The 14,729-nt window shown below is 41.6% G+C and overlaps 1 protein-coding gene across 2 annotated transcripts in view; it reads right to left on the bottom strand.

Annotated features, from left to right (window-relative positions):
- The window catches only part of VCAN (versican), a 136,523-nt gene that overhangs the window by 13,525 nt on the left and 108,269 nt on the right, over positions 1 to 14,729 (bottom strand). The gene's annotated exons all lie outside the window — the stretch shown is intronic.

Here is a 14,729-nt window from a genome sequence, read left to right as displayed (position 1 = left end):
GTCGTAGTGTTGTACGTCACTGCGTTCTTGACGGACGAATGTTCAGAGAACTTTTGTGTGACCGTGTGTATGAGCCGAATTCCATCAGAAAAACCATCCAAGGTTTTTCCGACAGAAAATCCGATCATGTGTACGTGGCATTACAGATAGTAAAAGCCTCACTCTAAAAAAAAAGATAGATTTGAGCAAAAACTCTTGGAATAAACACTCATGTAGATGGCTGAATTAAAGAGTTTGTATAGCCAAAACTTGTTTTAATTCTGGATAGTTTGGGAACGACTATGACTCCTGTCCTTTTTATTGCTGTGTCCCACTCGGGAGATTTGCCCCTCTAGTTGTCCTAGAGATGACTGTTAGGCCGCGTACACGCGGTCGGTCCAAACCGATGAAAACAGACTGAAGTTCAGTTTCATAGGTCCAAACCGACTGTGTGTACGCTCCATCAGTCTGTAGTCCTTCAGTCCAGAAACAGAGAACTTGCTTTAAAATTGGACCGATGGACGCCTGACCGATAGGTCAAAACCGATGGTTAGTACGCAAAAGCATCGGTTCCAAACCCGGGCATGCTGAGAATCAAGTCGACGCATGCTTGGAAGCATTGAACTTAATTTTTCTCAGCACGTCGTTGTGTTTTACGTCACCGTGTTGGACTCGATCGGTTTTTGAACTGATGGTGTGTACATAGTTACATAGTTACATAGTTAGTCAGGTTGAAAAAAAGACACAAGTCCATCCAGTTCAACCACAAAAAACAAAATAAAAAACACAGTACAATCCTATACACCCAACTCCATACCCACAGTTGATCCAGGTAGGCACATCAGACCATCAGTCTGCTTCATCGGTGAACCTATGAAACTGAACTTCAGTCCGTTTTCATCGGTTTGGACTGATCGTGTGTACTGGGCCTTACTGAGACAGAAAGTGATGGGGATTACAGTTTTCACCAGAAAAAAAGTATTGGGGAAATGCTCCAATGGAAACATCTCTCCAAAGTCCGGTTTACACCAGAATCGCACAGAAATGCAGTGTTCATTTACGTGTGATTCCTGTGGATTCCCAGTAGTGCAATTTTCAGGCCATTCATTTGACTGTGCCAAAATGTCACCGGTTTGCACAAAATGTAGTGCATGTACTACTATAGAAAAACACACCACACCAAATCGCAGTGCAGCACCTCACAATCTGGTGCTCGCCAATGCACTGTGTTTGCGGTCTGCATTTGGGGCGCCGTTGGCATCCGCAGCAGATCACAAAGGGGTTACATTTTGAACGTGATGCAGGAAACACACGAAGCACACCTTTCCTGCACTGAGTTCTGGTCTGAACTGGCCCTAAGAAAGCAAGGACCTTCATTTTGTAGAGATTCCTATTGCATGCTTGCGACAGGAAGTGAAGGGAAACCTTTTCAAATGGATACAGATAGCACAAAAATTTACTGAGGTAGACCGTTCCCTTTTCTTGGCTATACGTACACTTACACCATTTAAATAATTTAATCTATAGCAGTTTTGGTAAAGAAGCAGAAAATACACCAATGGAACAACCAAGGCAGAATATAAATAGAAGTGGATTACAGGGGTTCAAGTAAAACTTGATCCAAATCCCAGAGGCGATTCAGTTCGCATGTGCCGCGCTATATAAGTTTTTCATTCATTCATTCATTCAAGATCGAATTACAATATTTTAGATTTTTAGAAACTATCCTGAAAAGTGCTGGTGCTGAGGAGGGGATAAAGGCACAATGATCCACATATGGTGGACTTGCCCTCGGATTACAACATTTTGGGAGAATGTCTTCCAAATTTGCTCTTTAGTTATTGGCACTCCATATCAGAATTCTCCTGAAATGGCTTATTTGTCTATATACCCTGGCTCTAAGGGGGAGACTTTTAGCTGTTTTACTTTCTCCTTCCTGCAGCGTAAATACTTATACCTAGATACTGGAATACTGACGTTACTCCTACAATTAAAGAATGGATAGTTGCGCTGAACCACTTTAAGACAATGGAGGAATTAACGGCAAGCATACATGAATGCCAATCTAAGCACCTGCCTGTATGGTCTCCTTGGATGGACGTCTTGGGCTCTGGTGCTTTGGGACCTTTCTTATAAACAGTTTCTACTGTGTGATGTGGCTTTGGTTTGGGGTGATGGCTCCCCAGACAGACTGTTGAAGAGATGGACAGATGTGTGTATGAAAATTTCTTCTTCCTCTTTTTTCTTTTTCTTTCTTTGGTCTGTATTTTTTTTCTTTTGTTTTGAACAGTTGAACATATTCTTGCTTAAATGAAGCAATGGTAATTTAAAGCGGAGTTCCACCCAAAAGTGGAAATTCCGCTCATTTGTCTCCTCTGCCCCTCCGGTGCCACAGTTGGCACCTTTTGAGGGGGAGGGGGGGGACAGGATTGCTGTTTTTGACAGGTATCTTTTCCCACTTCTGGAAGTCCGTGCTGTGGCCCATGACGTCACCGCGGGGCTACCTCCTCCTCCCCCAGCCGCTGGGCCAGTAGGAGAGAGAAGCATTCCTCGTGCATACGCAATGGCGGCGACAGCACCCGACAGCTGATGGAAACATCAGCTTCGGGGTGCCGACATCGCTGGACTCCAGGACAGGTAAGTGTCCTATTATTAAAAGCCAGCAGCTGCAGGCTTTTAATTATTATTTTTTGGGGCGAAACACCGATTTAAGTATAGATGGTTCTTATGAATGGGTGCTAAGACATTTATATTGACTTTCAAAATGTTGGAAAGAATAGTCTTTTTTTAAGCGTTAATATTGCTTTGATATATACAGTATTATGGCTTTTTGTATGTAATTCTGCACACTACTAATAAAAATTAAAAAAATATAAAAAATGTAAAAACAATATTTTAGATTGTAAGATCATTTGAACAGGGCCCTCTGAAACTTCTTGTATTTAATTGAAATGTATTGTAGCTGCACAATAGCTGTACTGTCTCCATTTACTATGTAAAGCACTGTGCAAACTGTTGACACTAAATACATTCTGTAGCTCTGTCCCTGAGTCCAACCTTGTGGGATTTAGTGGTACCTTATGTAGGTAATATGTCAATGCTCCCATTTAATGATACGGGTCCTATCTAACTAATGTGACAGTCACAATGACCAGTGACCCCAGCTAAGGAGACAATGGCGTGTGATATTGCTTAGGTGAGGGAGACGGATGGCTGGCTTCTCTGCACATCACAAATAAAAGTGTTAAGCCCAGGCAGGAGACACAGTTTACAAGGATTTTTCCTTTGTGTACACAATTCTCTTGCGGGCATCGAGCTCTATTGGAGGGTTATATAAATAGTTTGCTGGACTTGGATATATTTGAAGAACCATATAAGGTAACTGATTTTCAGCAAGAGACTTAGGGCTATAAACATCTGTTTTACTCATTTAAAATGAAGAAAATGCTTGCTAAAGCAAAAAGATTATTATATAACTCAAGTTGAAAAATCACCCTTATTTCACTTTTTCTGTATTCTTTTCATTCATTTTTGCATTTTTTTTTTTTTTAGTTTTTCCCGATGGAAAAAGTCAGATGGACTTGTTTCATTGGAAATTCCGATCGTGTGTGGGCCACATTGGACTTGGTAAAAAAATAGAACATGTTTTAAATCGGAGAAAAATCCATGCATGCTCAGAATTTAAGTCGACGCATGCTTGGAAGCATTGAACTTAATTTTTCTCGGCTCGTCGTAGTGTTGTACGTCACCGCGTTTTGGACGGTCGGAATTTAGTCTGACAGTGTGTAGGCAAGACTGATGGAAGTCAGCTTCATCGGAATTCCGACGTGTGTACGTGGCATAAGAGTTTAAATTCTTCTTGTGTTTTAATTTCTGTCTGTGTCTCCATTAGGGAGATTTCCCCTGCTTCCTGTCCCTATGAAGCCCTGTGATGGGGATTTCTATTGTCTCAGGGACATGAAGTCACAGACAGCAGTAAAACCATCATTAACCCTTTACAAACCTCAACCTCATCCCCCCCTCTCTCTATATATACAGCTGCTGGGAAATAAACACCCCCTAGTGTCATACAATCATATTATACAATTACCAGTGGTTAGTGTACACTTACACAATGCTAAATTGTTCTCAAAAGTGATATGTACAAGTGTTATCAATGGAAATACATCAAATAAACTATATCCAATATTAAAGTCTTTGTGAATCAAACTGCGTACACACGGTCGGTCCATCCGAAGGACCGTTTTCATCGGTTAACCAATGAAGCAGACTGATGGTCTGATGTGCCTACACACCATCAGTTAAAAAAACGATCGAGTCCAACTTGGTGACGTAAAACACAACGACGTGCAGAGAAAAATTAAGTTCAATGCTTCCAAGCATGCATCCACTTGATTCTGAGCATGCCCGGGTTTTGAACCGATGCTTTTGCATACTAACCATCGGTTTTGACCTATCGGTTAGGCGTCCATAGGCTGAATTTTAAAGCAAGTTCTAAATTTTTGAACTGAAGGATAACTGACCGATGGGGCCCACACACGGTCGGTTTGGACCGATGAAACTGAACTTCAGTCCGTTTTCATCGGTTTTGTCCGATCGTGTGTACAGGGCCTAAGTGTCCAAAAAAATCTACAATTTATTCCCAAAACAAAAAAAATCTTCACCACTGTGATCAATGATCTCATATATGGAAGGGAGCTTACCAAAATCAATTGATTTCTTACAAATAAGTGAGCCCAACAGTGCCTTCATCAGTATTTGAGTCACACTTTAATATTGTAAATAGTTTAATTGAGATGTGTTAATTTATTACACTTGTACGTATCACTTTTGAGAATAATTTAGGATAATATAAGTATACATTTAGTACTGATATATGTGTAATATAGGAAAACCATACCGCCCAACTTTTTGAGATGAGAATGAGGGACACCTACTAGCAAAAGTATGTAGGCATAGGACACGCCCCCTGCCATGCCCTCTTAAAAGTGAATTAACCCACAAAAACAGATTAGTTAAACCCACAAGGGCTTTTTTTTACCACTACTATTTCTTTATAGTGGCTTTTCAAATTTACAAATGCAGCAATTTAAGATTTTGATCAAAGGTTTATGAAAGATAAATAGTGCATTTTATATACAACTATATAGATCAGACCAAAATGAGGGACAAATTAGGAGGAATGAGGGACAGAGGGACATTGCTCCAAATCAGGGACAGTCCCTCAAAATCAGGAATAGTTGGAAGCTATGGTAAAACCATTGTCAGAAGTTTCAACCCTTCACTCTAAAATGAGCTTCAGTGTGTGTCCCAGTTGTCCCTGATAGTATTTAATATAATAGCTCAATAATAATAACACAGACATCAATAAAAGCCTGACAGAAGCAATAACCCTTAGGCCCCTTTCACACATGTATGACCTGAAAGTCAAGTGACATTGCCTATGTACTCTTGAGGTCTATGAACCTCAAGTCACATCAGGGACTACTTTGAAGATAGGAACGGTACTCATTGGAAATCATGGGGTATGACTTGTCATGCGACTTTGCAATCCCAACAGAAGTGGCCTTACCTGTTTCATCCAAAACATATGAAAAGGTTTCGGTTAAAACCAGGCTTTACATTTTTTATGAGCATCTGAGTGCAAGTGGGCCAGCCTCTTGCAGTTTTGACTATAACATTTCAAGTACAGTGGAACCTCGGATTACGAGCATAATCCGTTCCATGCTCATAATCCAAAGTACTTGCATATTAAAGCGAGTTTCCCCATTGAAGTCAATCGAAAAAAAAAAATTGGTTTCGCGTTGACTTCAATGGCATTCAATACCTCATGCGGCCAGAGGTGGGGGGCGCCGGAGAGCCTCGGAAACGGACGGAAAGGCCAGAGGACACCTCGGCAAACCTTGGAAAGACTTTGTTCCCGAGCCTTTCCGAGGTTTGCCGAGGTCTGCTGTGCTGTCCTCTGGCCTTTCTGTGCATTTCCGAATGGCGTCGCTCAGCTCCGGCCCCCCCCACTTCAGGCCAAACGCAGTACTGCACACCGCTTTGGTCTGAATCCTACTCATTTTGCGAGGCAACATTCGCAAACCGATTTTTTTTAAATACAGTGCTCGTATTGCGAAACGCTCGTTAACCGCGTTACTCGCAAGCCGAGGTTCCACTGTATCCAGAACTGCAACGCTGTTACTGTAATCCTGTCCACAATGGAGTCTATACCAATAGATTATACGTAAGAACGACCTGACACATGATATTTATAGCCAGAAATCGCTGATACTAAAAAGCCCCCATGAGATCCAATTATATAACTAGTACTTAATTGATCTAGCCACTCCTTAATTACACTGGGCCCTATGGTTTGATATTTGAGACATATCTATTATAAGGGACATGAGTATTGGGACCTAGCAGAGACAACATGTGTTTACAGCATTGGAATCTGAAATTTTGGATTAAGCCAACAGGAGAACCAAGTTGGGTTTTCTCTAATGGTGGACTGTACACTACAAAAGCAGTGTTGTATATAACCAGACCGTATGCTGCCTACAGTAGTTTTAAAACGGTAATCAATCCAAAACCAAAAATGTAATATATTTCAGTTTACCAATCCTTAGATGTGGTGGCTGCATTCATTTTCTTTTGTAATTATTTTCCTCTCTATTTTCACCCGGTGATCTGGCCAGCAACTGTATACTGTATTAGAGTGCCTCCCCCCCCCACTCTGGATGAAAAAGCACAGGTGGCACCTTTGGGCATGAGTCAGTCTGGACGGGAGGGGAGTGGTAGATTTAGATAAATGGCGGCTGGTGCTCAAAATTTTTGGGAGAGCTCATAGGAAAAAGAAAAAAATTGCAGCCTCACTGTGCCCATCAAATGCAGCCACTGTGCCATCAATTGTCACCACTGTGCCATGCCATCAAATGCAGTCACTGTGCCATGCCATCAAACGCAGCCACTGTGCCATGCCATCAAACGCAGCCACTGTGCCATCAATTGTCACCACTGTGCCAAATTCCAGCTAAGCAGTTTCAGCAACTTTTTTTTGCATAATTAAATAAAAGCTTATAATTTTATGCATCCCTATCGGTGGTAAATGGTCTGTCTCATATCTGTAACTGCTAAAATTGCTGGAGAGCTTGCTCTTTTGAAAAACAGCATACTTGCTGGCTAGATCGCTGTATGAAAATAAAGGAAAGATAATCAAAAAAAGAAAACAAATACAACCATAAAATCGAAAGAATTGGTACGTTATATTGGTAAGTAATATAATAAATGTTTGCTTTTGGGTTTAATCCTGCTTTAAATCTATTGTAAGAATCACGTAACAATGCAAAAGGAGCGATGCCTATAAAGAACTTACAAACAAAAATTTGGTCATGTGCTTCTACGATGAATTTTCAAATAAACTTTATAATACATTTTATATTTTTGTCATTTTATTTTGTTATATGCCTTATTTTAAGTCCCATGACCAGAACTTTTGTTTGTATGTATAAGTTAGGGACGGAGGCATATTACGGAGGTGCTGTCAGATCACGCTCTTCTTATGTCTCTATAAAGAAATTATCATTCTTATCTAGCCATATCAGCAGGCAATATGTATCCAGATACAATGCCAGCTACTAGCGATACAGGATGATAACTACAAGCTATACAATAAAAAGTATATATGTGGTTACCTAATTCACTATTCAGAGTTCCAATATCCAAATGTGGATTTCTTAACATCTGTACATCAGCAAATCTATCCTTTAAAATTAGCACTGCAATTCTGTATTCTCACCACACGATGGTGCTGTTTCACAATGAGGAAGATCATAAAACAGGGTATATTGAAATGTATGTGTGATAGACTATTATTAGGCATTTATTTTTACATGTGGGTGCTTTTCCTAGCTGTTTATCTACTGAAAAATCATATCTAAGAACAGCAAAACATTTTGAGCTTAGGTTCAGGTCCAAAGAAATCAACCTAAGTCCACAACATTATTGTGATTGTCTGTAGGGGAACTTCAGTATGAATTTGCTAAATACACATATAAAATAAATATATATTATGCCTGCTCAGAAATTGTATCCCTGTTGGGAAAATCTTGAGAGACACACACTTTCCCAAACTTCATAGTGAGCAGATATTCTGCTGAAGTTTTACAGCTTCCTTTTAATATTAATACGCTATTGTCACACAACTGGGTAGGCTCAGGGCGCAATGCTCTGCGCCCCGACCCCACCCTTTTTTAAGCCAATTAAAGCCTCAAGCTCTAATTGTTTGCTTAAAAACAAAAACCCTGTTGGAATCCATGCATCCGGTGCCCTGCATGAAGATTAGGGGCCAGGTTCATAGATTAGGGGGGTGGCGCCCCTGCATCCCGTATGAATGGGCTGCTACTGGACAAAAAATTCTACTGGTCTATATCTTTAATTATTTTGATGTAAGTAAGTGAAAGTAAGTAGTGACAGAGTGAGGAAGGGTTAGACCCTCATTCAGATATTAATTGCTGTTTGTGAGGAGATTTATCACCATCTCCTGCCCCATCCACGCTGTGTTGGAGTGTGACAGGGGGTCCTTAAGACAGAAAATTAGGGGAGATCTCCCGGTGGGTTCACAGACAGCAGAGGAAACATGAACAAAGTAAGAACGAATGCTAGACACAGACTTTTGGACAGTAAAGAGGGTAATTTCTTAAGCCTGGTTACTTAGGTTCTGTAAGGTTAACCCAGATTGAGAAATTTAGCCAATGAGACTTTTTGAGAGAGAGAGTCCAAAGCTTTGTTGATCATTCAGCCAGTTAGAGTAAAAGAACAAAAGGCATCCAACATGTTTTGGGGGCCAGAAACACCCCATTTCATCAGCACTTAGGACAGTGTACTGGAGAGCTTGGTGTACCCATCCTTCACCCTACTACTGACACTGGTACCATCACTGACTGCCCATTCTCTTGCTGAATACTTGTTACAATAGTTAATAGTGGGGGTTGGCTTTAGTCTTTCCTAATTGTCGGTGTATGGATGATGGTACCCCTCCCCATTCTGTAAATAACTTAACCTATTAGAGGCCCATATACTCAATACTTGTTACTCGTTGATTTGTATGCCCAGGAGCATTCTCAAGCCCACCAAACACTCCAGTACATTGTCCTAAGCCTCTATGAAGGTGGTTTGATTGGCCACTGAAACATGTTGGCTGCCTTTTGGGTCTTTTACTGTAGCTAGTTGAATTATTAAAAAAAGTTTGGCCTTCCAAGATGTTCGTTTGGCACTCGAATTAGCAGTGGAACCCTGTTAAAATCACAAAATTCACTTATAAACTATATTTTATTCACTTAAATATTCAAAAGCTTAGCTATCTAATCTAAGGAGAATCAAACAATTCAGGAATCCAAACAATCCTGATTCTGGATTGATGCTTTCAACATTGGAAAAGTTATCACACAAAAGCTCAGTTAACAAACTTTAACACCAGCCTAAAGCCGGCCATAGAAGGAATGAATCCTGACTGGTTCAGCAGGGACTGGCCAAGATTTGATCCATCTATGGGCAGGCAGGTTCGTATTGAAGTCAATCCATTGATTGACATCAGTACAACCAGCCTGTTGGATTTTTTGCATGTGATAACTGCTGGCGGCTATAACAGCTAGTAGTGATAATTGTGTTCTTCCAGCAGAAAAAGATCCCTGCCAGCAGAACACAATAGCGGGAGACAACACTGAGGCCTCGTACACACGACCGAACATGTCTGCTGAAACTGGACCGCGGAGCAGTTTCCGTGGACATGTTCGGTCGTCTGTACGGCCGACCGGACAATTTTCCGGCGGATCGCACAGGTTTCCAGCGGACAAATGTTTCTTAGCATGCTAAGAAACATGTCCGCTGGAAGCCTGTCCGTCGGACATGTTCGATCGTCTGTACGACTGACCGGACATGTCCGCTCGGCCGAAAGCCCTCGCATGCGTCAAAGTGATTCGACGCATGCGTGGAAGCATTGACCTTCCAGGGTCGCGCACGTCGCCACGACGACGGCGCGGCCACGTCACCGCGTTCGCTGTCCGCGGGAAATTTGGTCTGATGATGTGTACAGCCATCAGACCAAAATCCGGCAGCGGACATGTCCGATGAAAGCGGACCGTTTTCGTGTGTACGAAGCCTTAGGCCTCGTACACACGGCCGAGGAACTCGACGTGCCAAACACATCGAGTTCCTCGGCCAGTTCAGCCCTGAAGCCGCCGAGGAGCTCGGCGGGACGAGAGCTCCCATAGAACAACGAGGAAATAGAGAACATGTTCTCTATTTCCTCGCCGAGGTCCTCGTCGGCTTCCTCGGCTGAAAGTGTACACACGGCCGGGTTTCTCGGCAGAATTCAGCCAGAAACTCGGTCGGAAGCTGAATTCTGCCGAGGAAACTGGTCGTGTGTACGGGGCCTGACTGTGTGGATGAGGGGATCCAGCAATTTTCCTTACTGCAACCCATGATTGCAGGAAAGAAAATGAATCATCTATGTATTGTTTAAGGCACTCTATTTTCAACCAAGTGACTATCATTTTGAAATTTAATTGGACTGTCACGTATTTATTTGGTCTGTTAGCTTTGTGAATTGAGCCTAGCCCCCTGATTTTATGTACAATTACCCTCAGAAGAAAGATAACTTTGGCCAAGTACCATGTAACTAGTATTCATCCTGATAGTCAGACAATGGTAGCTTCTATCAAAAGCTAATCGCATGGACAGTTAACTTTGATAAAAGAGGCTCTTTAAAGAGTACCTGTCATATTAAAACAGACACTGGCCACAAATGTATCAGGATTACAGATGAATCAACATAAATCTTAGATCCAGTTACAGTTAATTAAATAAACCATGGTAATACAAATGTACAGTGTCTCGGTTTCTCATTTGCCGACCATGTTTCTGTATGTTGTAGTGAAGTTACCATGGCTGGTTAATCATCAGCCTCCACACTTCCTTCCTATAGGCATTCTTCAAGCTAAAGACAATGTGGTATATGACAGAAACCAGCCCACTTGATAGAAAGCTAATCTTACTGCTGAAAGCAGAAACTTTACTACCATAGTAAGTGGTAATTAGCAACAGTGTTTTTGTTTTTATGTAATATGAATAGCTCTTTGTGTGACTTCTGGTGTTTTCTGTTAGCGTGTCCATCATCAGTATTAAAGCAGAACTTCACTCTCTCAATCACCATTGATTATGTTTAATCCTCATACTGCTAGCATTAGTAAATAGATAGGAACGTATATAATTTTTACTTCTTTTAAACCTTTTACATTTCCTCAGTTACCTTCTTATTTCAAGGCCTAGGCAGATGATTTCATACATCCGAAGAGTCTTCGGGAGGGGAGCAGGGGTTTTCTCAGCTAAGCACCCCCTCCTGCATTCATGCCTGAGCAGATCGATTCCAGGAAGTAAATGCTACATGAATGCTACGTGAATCATCTGCCCTTACTCAAGATGGCCATGGCCAGACATGCTAGGGTTGTTTCTAAAGGTGATCTCTTAGAAAAATAAAGCATAGAGACATGGGTGGATGGGGGAGATTGCTTTGAATATTAATAAATTAATTAAATAGTGTTTTTGGTTTGTGGTACTCAGATGCAGTGTAGTTCTGCTTTAAGTACATAGGGCCAGATCCACAAAAGGGATACGGCGGCGTATCTACTGATACGCCGTCGTATCCCTGTTTCTATCTTTGGAACTGATCCACAGAATCAGTTTCCAAAAGATAGGGAGAAGATCCGACATGTGTAAGGGACTTACACTGTCGGATCTTAGGATGCAGTACCTCGGCCGCCGCAGGGGGCATTTCTTGTCGAAATGCCGCTTTGGGTATGCAAATTAGAACTTACGGAGATCCACGAAGCTTTTACGCTTCGTTTTTTCTCCGTAAGTATTAGTTTGCAAACGCAATATTAGGTCTGCTTTTACAAGGCCTAAACTGTTTAGGCCTTGTAAAAGTAGACCCTTCTATCCCGCGTCGCCGTCTTTTTTTTTTCAAATTTTTTTTTTTTCGCAGCAACTCGTATTTTTTTTTTTACGCTCGTCGCGATTCTCAAAACCCGGCGCAAACGTAAAACCGTGCTAAGCACGTCAGGAAAATGACGTCGTGAGCATGCGCAGTACGGCCGGTGCGGGAGAGCGCCTAATTTAAATGGGACTCGCCCCATTTGAATAGGAACGCCTTGCGCCGGCCGGATTTAAGTTACACAGCCGAAAATTTCTAGGTAAGTGCTTTGTGGATCGGGCACTTAGGTAGAAATTTTGCGGCAGTGTAACTTAAATGGCAATATTTAAGTTACGGCGGCTGGCTGTGGATCTGGCCCATAGGTCTTTTCAAACAGTCCCAAAACATAGGGGGGGGCACTAATATTACTTATGTTAAAGCGGTTGTATACCCGCGATGATTTTATTATTTTTTTTCCACCTGAAAGGCAAAAGCCATAATGAGCTAGTATGCACCGCATACTAGCTCATTATGAAATACTTATGAAATACTTACCGAACGAGATGTCATCTTGCGTCGGCGTAGCTTCTGGGTATCGCCGCTCCAGCGCTGTGATTGGCTAGAGCGGCGATGTCGTCACTCCCGCGCATGCGCACGGGAGACTTCAATCCGGCAAGGTCCGGCGGCTGCCGGCCCTTTAGCCGAGGCTCCCCGCTGCGCATGCGCCGCTGCAATCAGCGGCGCATTGCGAGGGCAATATCGCCTAAACCGTACAGGTTTAGGAGATATTCTTTATACCTACAGGTAAGCCTATAGGTAAAAGTGGTAGTAAAGACTTTACTACCACTTTAAATATTTTTTTTTTGCAAAGATTTTTATATTGAAATCATGTAACTTCAGATGAGATCATGATCCCATGCCTTCACTTTGCCATAATAGATACAGCATCTAGTAAAACTTGTGTTACACCTGTGGTTATGTTGTAGAACTGTATAGGCTTTTCTCTCTTCAGCTTTTTTACAAATGTTTGACATTGCCGTCCACATACCTCCCAACATTTTGACATGGGAATGAGGGACACCTACTAGCAAATGTATGTAGGCATAGGACACGCCTCCTGCACACCCCCTTAAAGAAGAATTAACTAAAAAAAAGTTTAATTAAATCCACAAGTGCTTTTTTTTTTACCACTACCATTCCTTTATATTGGCTTTTTAAAATGTAAAAAAAAAAAAAAAATGCAGCAATTTAGAATTTGGATGAAAAGGTTTAGCATTGGGAAACACTTTTTGAAAAATAAAAAGTGCATTTTATATACAATTATATAGATCAGACCAAAATGAGGGACACAGAGACAGAGGGACATTGCTCCAAATCAGGGACAGTCCCTCGAAATCAGGGACAGTTGAGAGCTATGAATCCACTTGCTTACAAATTAACAACTTTCTCATCAAAAATTTGGTCACATACTGTTTCCAATTGTCTTGCTAAGAAATGTCCCAACATTGATCACAGGCTCCTTGACTACTAGTTTTGTCATGGAATTTTATTACAGAATGGGGAGAATCCTGGATATGTGACTGTAAATAAACACTGCAGTTCAGTGTTTTAGGGCTTGTTGTAAGTGTAACAGAATGTGAAGCTACTGTTTGATGAGTAAGGTAGGTTGTGCACATAGTGTAGAACAGAGGCTGAGTGAATCAAATTGCTCTTGCCTTAAAGATGCAAAAATAATTGCAATTCTTCTCTGCCAGACAGCAAAGCTAAGCTGGTGACCTCACTTTTTTGCATTTCAGGTAAGCAAAACAGCTTGGTCACTATCAGCCTTTTTCAGGTTGGATAATGAAGGAGTGGAGGAAGACCACTTGTAGAATCATCATGCTCTCCTGTAAAGGAAAAGAGACTGAGAGAACTGTGCACAGCAATAGAGCCCTCATAAGCTTACAGTGCTGCTCCTCCTTCACCTTCCTTAGTGCTGCTGTTGGACTGAATAAGACTAAAATTAAGACAGTAAAGGCACTTTTAACGATAATTGACTGCCCATAATTTATGATAAAATGCTGGCCAAAACTCTAGCCGTGATTGCCAGCACTACTTTTCTAGGCCAAAGTCGATTGTTTAATTGCATTTGATTGTATCCAATTAGATGCAGACACTGTTTAGGTATTTTGACAGCGGTGGGTGTTGGCTGTCAACATACAATAGCTGGCAGGGGAGATTTCACCCTTGCCAGTTCTTTAACGCTGATGGAAAAAATTTCAATGTGTGTATGTCCAGCTTCAGCAGTTTCCTATAGTTTTAGTTGTTATCTGCATGTTCAATAATACACTTAAGCTATTAAAACTGATTTTAAATGGCCATTTTGGATATATTTAAAGTGTGTGTTACCATAAAAAAATGACCCTGTTCCATTAAAGAATGGATAACAGCACAGTGTTTGTGGTGTGTAATTTGGCCCTTTGTCCTCCCCTCTGAAAACAGACCACGGTTTATCATGGCTGCTGAGCCCTTACACCATCGTCAGTTTACGTGCCTCCGTCATCCGCAGCTCTACTCTCTGCTCTCCCCCATCCTCTCCCCCCTCCCCTCCCTGCCTGTCAGCTCTGTCCACTCCCCAGCTCTCCCCTCCTGCTGCTATCATAACTACAATAAAAACGTATACAATACAATAAGAACAGGACATTTTTTCTTACAAGTACATGGTACAGCAGACACATATCAGGAATATGAAATTCTGGGGTAAGACACAATTTAACACAATTAAAGTGGTTGTTAAGCCACCACAATAAAAACATAC

This window comes from Rana temporaria, chromosome 1 (genome assembly GCF_905171775.1).
Source record: "Rana temporaria chromosome 1, aRanTem1.1, whole genome shotgun sequence".
Lineage (NCBI taxonomy): Eukaryota > Metazoa > Chordata > Amphibia > Anura > Ranidae > Rana > Rana temporaria.
This window is presented reverse-complemented; position numbering and strand designations above follow the sequence as displayed.